Raw genomic sequence first — 7,218 nt, 5'->3', positions numbered from 1 at the left:
ATTTCTAAATATCATAACCTAATCTTTCAATCCATTCTGATGTTGCTCTCAACTCAATCTTTCTTTTTCCAACATTTATAATTGTAAAATTAACAGTCAAAAATCTAAATAGTTAGTATAATGTAAAATTAACATAAAAAATAAGACATTGTTATATTAGTACAGTTGGATAGCTAATTAACCATTTAACGTAAAAACCTATTGTAACCTAATCTTTTCAAAATATTTTTAAAATGATTCATTGTTTGAATGGCATACCTTGCATTTATTTTATGCTCATGTAACTTAAGTAACAAAGTGAAAAATTACATGCAGCAGAAGAATAAGACTTGTCCAAAAGATGAACAGTAATCACGTGGAAGAAATTTGGAAGAAGAAGAGGTGGTAGTGCAATGATATTTACTGTCTGATTGGTCCACACGGCTTTAGAAAGTTGCCAGGAAGTTTCACATACAATTTCTGTCATAAGTTTTCTCCTTGTTAAATAGTTCATCGTATTTCATCTCCACAACACAGACGACAACAACTTAGTCATTCATATTCACATCCTTAAACTCTTTTTTCATCCAATTTCTCTCAATTCTCATGGCTATGCAATCACCTTCCTCTTCCTCTTCCTCTTCATTTTCCTCTGCATTCACTTACCAAGTGTTCCTCAGTTTTAGGGGCACAGACACTCGGCACGGTTTTACCGGAAATCTCTACAAGGCTCTTACTGACAAGGGAATCAACACCTTCATTGATGACAATGATCTTCAAAGAGGAGATGAAATCACACCATCACTCTTCAAGGCCATTGAAGAATCTAGGATTTTTATTCCTGTGTTTTCTATCAACTATGCCTCTTCTTCGTTTTGTTTGGATGAACTTGTCCACATCATTCACTGCTACAAGACAAAGGGTCGCCTCGTTTTGCCTGTTTTCTATGGTGTGGATCCTTCACAGGTGCGACATCGTAGAGGTAGTTATGGTGAAGCATTGGCTGAGCATGAAAAAAGGTTTCAAAATGATAAGAAAAAATTGGAGAGGTTGCAGCAATGGAAAGTGGCTCTGAACCAGGCTGCTAACTTGTCCGGCTACCATGATAGTCCTCCTGGGTACCAGCCTTTACTTAAATCCTATTTATCGCTTTTCTATTTTATTTCTTTAATTTCAATTACACAATAATCTCATCTTAAAAGGTTAAAAAGGAAATACCTTTTTTATACACAGTTTTAAACAAATATTAGTTATTTATATGTCGAAATAGTTAGAAATGTATAATTTATTCTTAGACCTTAGTACATGGATGTGATTGTGATGTTGTTCCATACTAACTTATCTTATTGGAAATGAATAGATATGAATATGAGCTTATTGGAAAGATAGTCAAATGCATCTCCAACAATATTAGTCGTGAGCCCTTACATGTTGCCAATTACCCTGTTGGATTGCAGTCTCGAGTACAAGAAGTGAAATCGCTTCTTGATGAGGGACCTGATGATGGGGTCCATATGGTTGGAATTTATGGGATTGGAGGCTTGGGCAAATCAACACTTGCAAGAGCAGTCTATAATTTTGTTGCTGATCAATTTGAAGGGTTGTGTTTTCTTCATGATGTGAGAGAGAATTCAGCTCAAAGTAACTTGAAATATCTCCAAGAGAAGCTCCTTTTAAAAACAACTGGATCGGAAATTAGGTTAGATCATGTTAGTGAGGGGATTCCAATCATAAAGGAGAGGCTATGTAGAAAGAAGATTCTTTTGATTCTTGATGATGTTGACGATATGAAGCAACTGCATGCTTTGGCTGGGGGACTTGATTGGTTTGGCCATGGAAGCAGAGTCATCATTACCACTCGAGACAAGCACTTACTAACCTGTCATAGGATAGAAAGTACGCATGAAGTAGAAGGGTTGTATGGGACGGATGCTCTTCAATTGTTGAGGTGGATGGCTTTTAAAAATGACAAAGTTCCATTAGGTTACGAAGACATTTTAAACCGTGCAGTTGCATATGCTTCTGGCCTTCCGTTAGTTTTAGAAGTAGTGGGTTCTAACTTGTTCGGAAAGAACGTAGAAGAATGGAAGTATACATTAGATGGGTATGACAAGATTCCCAATAAAGAGATCCAAAAGATACTTAGAGTCAGCTATGATGCTTTGGAAGAAGAGCAGCAGAGTGTCTTTCTTGACATCGCTTGCTGCTACAAAGGATATGAATGGAAGGAGTTCGAAGGTATACTTTGTGCTCATAATGGCCATTACATAACACATCATCTAGGAGTGTTGGCTGGAAAATCTCTCGTTAAGATTAGTACTAATGATCATTCAGGATCTATTATTGATCATGTGACATTACATGACTTGATAAAGGACATGGGTAAAGAAGTTGTCCGACAAGAATCACCTAAAGAGCCTGGAGAACGAAGTAGGTTATGGCGTCAAGATGATATAGTTCATGTTTTGAATGAAAACACTGTGAGTAAGACTGATATCTATGATCAATTTGTTATTTAGTTTTAATACGAAATTGCTCGTTTTGGACTAAATATGAACTAGCATTTTTTTTCACTTAATTATATGTAAATTTATTTGCATCTTATTTTTGTTGTGGTTGATTCATGTCTTTTTTTTTTGTTTTGCTAAAAGGGAACTAGTAAAATTGAAATGATATATATGAATTTCCCCTCCATGGAATCAGTAATAGACCAGAAAGGAAAGGCCCTCAAGAAGATGACAAAACTCAAAACACTTATCATTGAATATGGCCATTTTTCTAAAGGTCTCAAGTATCTTCCAAGAAGTTTGAGAGTATTGAAATGGAAAGGATGTTTATTGGAGTCTCTGTCAGTTAGTATTTTCAACAAGGCAAGGGAAATGATTTCATTTTCTAATTTTATATATTTAGAAACTCACAATGATTTTTATTACGTCAACAAAAAAATCACTATGAGAATATAGTCTTTGATTTTTAGTTTATTTATTGTTTCTTCCTTTGCGTTTATGCAGAAGTTCCAGGATATGACAGTCTTGATATTGGACAAGTGTAAATATTTAACATATATACCCGATGTCTCAGGCCTTTCAAATTTAGAAAAGTTATCGTTTGAAGATTGTAAGAATTTAATTACAATTCACAATTCGATTGGTCACCTAAATAAACTTGAATGGTTAAGTGCAGAGGGTTGCAGCAAGCTTGAACGTTTTCCATCTTTAGAGTTGGCATCTCTTAAAGAATTGAAGCTTTCTCATTGTGTGAGTCTCAAGAGTTTTCCAAAATTATTATGCAAGATGACAAATATAAAAGAGATTAGGATGCCTTTTACTTCCATAGGAGAATTGCCATCTTCATTTCAAAATCTCAGTGAACTTGATGAGTTATATCTGGGGGAATGTGGAATGCTGAGATTCCCAAAACAGAATGACAAAATGTATTCAATAGTGTTTTCAAATTTGACAACACTTACTCTCTACAATTGCAACCTCTCAGATGAATGTCTCTAAATAGTTCTTAAGTGGTGTGTTAATGTCACATATCTAGTCTTAGCGGAGAACAATTTCAAAATTATTCCTGAGTGCCTTAGTGAATGTCACCATCTTAAGCATCTTCTTTTGCATTACTGCACATCTCTTGAGGAAATTAGAGGGATTCCACCAAATCTTGAAGAGTTTTTTGCTTATGAATGCAAATCATTGAGTTCCTCAAGTAGAAGAATGTTAATGAGTCAGGTTTGTCGTTGTTTTTTATTGCACTAGTATTTCACATCTTTTATAGTATTTCATATATATTTGATAATGTGTAATATATATTTGTATTTCCTATAAACTAACATCTTTTATTATTCTATCTTTAACTACCAGAAACTACATGAGGCTGGAAGCACTCGTTTTTGTTTCCCAACCGGAACAGAGTCAGGGATACCAGATTGGTTTGAGCATAAAAGCAGGGTACCCACAATTTCTTTCTGGTTTCGTAAAGAAATCCCTTCTATAACTTCTATTATTATTCTTCCGGAAGACAGTCATTGGGTGACTAAATCAAGAGTCAAATTATTTGTGAATGGATGCGAGATTGAGAGAGTTAATTTTTACTACACGGGCCATGTGAACTGGAACCATACAGCTTTGTTTGATATGAAATTGAATGAACACTGTAAAAGACAATACAAGTATAATATGGACATAGGACTTTTGAAAAATGAATGGATCCATGTGGAGCTTAAGTTGGAGATTGATTGGCGTTTAAATCTTCCTGAAATTGAGAATAAAATATTAAGCAGTGTTCAAATGGGAATCCACATGTTAAAGGAGAAAAGCAACACAAAGGAGGAGAATGTGGTATTCACTGATCCTTGTATTACAAAGACAAAATCAGATGAATATCTCAAATATAGCAATAATATTTCGTTATCACAATTTTCGCCTTCTCTAAAAAACCAAAGATTGGTGGAAGTGGGAGTTTCAGAGACAGAGGAGGAGGAGGGTTTTAGTAGAAAAATAGATGAAGATATCAATGCTTCATTACAACAACAGGATTTGACGAAAGAGGAACAAAGAAAGACGTGGGGTACATTCCTTAGTCTAGGTGCATCAAAAAGCAACATTGATGGCGATGAGATTGAAATATTAAGCAGTCCACTAGATGAAAGAAAGATGTGGGGTACATTCCTTGGTCTAGGTGCATCATAAAGTTATTCTCTCAATCTCAACATTGCAGGTTTGTTGTTTATACTTTATATAAATGTTGATTAATTTCTGTATATAGTCAATTACAAATTTGTTGTTTCTAGTTGGAGAAGTTTTTCAAATGATGAGACATGATCTAAGATTTTGTGGATGATGTTTGTGCACTCTTAAAATATTGTTTCAATTTACTTTGGAGGATGCTTTGTTGTGCAAGCACTTATCTAAGGCCTGTCCCATGTCCGACATGTGCATGTGTCCGACACCGACACATTTGATTACATTCTAATATGTTATTTTCTTAAAATACTACCGGTGTCAATTCCGGTGTCCGTATTTGTGTCGGTGCTTCATAGGAAGGATGTTTTGAAAAAGAAATTGATTGCTATCCCATAGTAATATGTGGGGTGCATTCCTTGGTCTAGCTTCATCATAAAGTTAACTCTATTGGAGGTTTGTGATTTTCTGTTTACACTTTATATCATTATCACAAATGTAGTAGATTAATTTCTGTATATAATCAATTGCAAATTCGTTGTATCTAGTTGGAGAAGTTTTTCAAATGATGAGACATGATGTAAGATTTTGTGGTTGATGTTTGTGCACTCTTAAAATATTGTTTCAATTTACATTTGAGGATGCATGTTGTATCCAACATATGTCCGTGTCCAATACCAACATGATACCAATACATGTGATTACATTCAAATATGTTATTTTCTCAAATAATTATCAAAGTCGTGTATCGGTCACTATCAAATCTAGTGTCCATGTCTCTGTCACTGCTTAATAATAAGGGGGATAATTTTTCCTTCTTGATGTATAGAAATTTTAGAAATTATAAATAAAACATTTTACACATAAAGCATACCAATTATTTATATATATTTTTTAATTTGCCCACCTTTCCTAATGGTTCAAAAAGTCGAACTGAGGGTTCTGAAAGAGTTTGCAACTTCACAAAGTTCAACAAGTGGACTGCGTTATTTTAAATTTTAGCCACTTTAAGCTTATAAAGTTGACATTTGATGTTGAATTCTTCATGAGTTATTGTATCTTAATGTGGGATTTTAAATGGACCTTTTGTGCGAAATAGTTAATAGCCTAAACAAAGTACTTGGATTTTTAACTTTTTATGAATGAAACTTAACGGGATTGCAATTGAAACATGATCCATAATCCATAATTGATATTCCAGTAACTTATAAGCACGCAAAAGGCTTACAGTGATATATATGTTTAGCTAATATATATCTATCATGTCTGTCGCAGCATAACTGTATATTATGTTACTTATCACATGTATTTGAATGCTTGTGTCCTGCAGAAAGGAGAATCCATAGCTATCAACTTGAACTTTTGTTTCACTATTACATAAGGGTGCTTCGGAGACATCAGAAGCAATCAGGTCTAATGAAAGGTCGGCCACAATTTCACACATCTCATAAATTGTGCCGGATCGAAGATGAATGGTGTTACAAGTAAGATCCTTATACTTCGAAAGCATAAATGATTTTAATCATAGTCTTTATGAAAGATCATTTGAAAAAGACCGTTAATGTAAATGTTAGCTTTTGTCCGACAGATCAAATTAGATACAAACTTCATCTTATATCATAAAATGAGGAAGTGATATTTCTAACATCTTCCTTCAATCTCCGTATCCCCTTTTTTAAATAACATTCTTTCTCATAAAGTTGAACATGGAGAATTCATTCCCGACGATTTCAGCCTGTTGTCGGTACTTCACACATCTTTTCCCTAACCAGAACTAAGCATTACTTGTTCTTTGACTGTACATTGTCAGGAATCCATCTATGGTCATCTGGCTATTTGCATTATCATGCGAGATATCTAGAGGTTGCGCGCACCACAAAATCCTTTGGCTGTTGGATAGGGCAGTGAGTAATGATATGCTTTGCATCTCAGTTGTAGAGTTTTGAGAATTTCAATCTTAGTACAGAAATTGGAATCAACGTATTCAAGACGAAAGGAAGCACGAAGGAGGATGTGATATTCACCAATCCTAATGGAAAGAGTAAATCAGATGAAAGTGAGAACTTGGAAGTGTCTGAGACAGAACTTGTGTAGCAACATTGTATGGCTCTTGTGATTAATAAGTTATTCTTGTGTAAAAACACTTTTCTGCCAAATCACTTTTCTGAGACAGAACTTGTGTAGCAGCTGAAACACATCTATGTATGAATAATTTGCTTTTAAGAATACAAGAGTTTGTACATATTGTGATACTGATTACTGACAGATGGTTCATCACAATCTCTGATCAATGACGTGAGCTTCCATTTCTCAAATAAAGTGTTTGATTATTAATTACAATAATATTACATTTTTGTATTTCAATGTATATTGCATTTCAATCCATGTTTAGCCAAACTCTAAATGGCAATTTCCACATGAAACAAAAACAAAATCCAGATGTATGTTTGTTGCAATGCAACTTTATCGTTTCTTTAAGGAAATTTACTTTTATAATTACGAGTGAAGGGTTTAAGAAGAGTGAGGATAATATGAGCATGTCAGTCAAAACTCTTGT

General features: G+C 34.3%; 1 pseudogene across 1 annotated transcript; it reads left to right on the top strand.

Moving 5' to 3' along the window:
- The first annotated feature begins 429 nt into the window (after positions 1-429).
- LOC146917393 (disease resistance protein Roq1-like) lies at positions 430-5,293 on the top strand (annotated as a pseudogene). The gene is made up of 6 exons (XR_015015592.1): positions 430-1,097; positions 1,340-2,459; positions 2,631-2,849; positions 2,991-3,710; positions 3,843-4,659; positions 5,090-5,293. The product of XR_015015592.1 is annotated as a disease resistance protein Roq1-like (transcript).
- The last annotated feature ends 1,925 nt before the right edge of the window (positions 5,294-7,218 follow it).

This window comes from Medicago sativa, chromosome 6 (genome assembly GCF_051527215.1).
Source record: "Medicago sativa cultivar Bolivia chromosome 6, Bolivia_mono, whole genome shotgun sequence".
Lineage (NCBI taxonomy): Eukaryota > Viridiplantae > Streptophyta > Magnoliopsida > Fabales > Fabaceae > Medicago > Medicago sativa.
The sequence above is the reverse complement of the archived record's forward strand: the minus strand, read 5'-3'. Positions and strand labels throughout refer to the sequence as shown.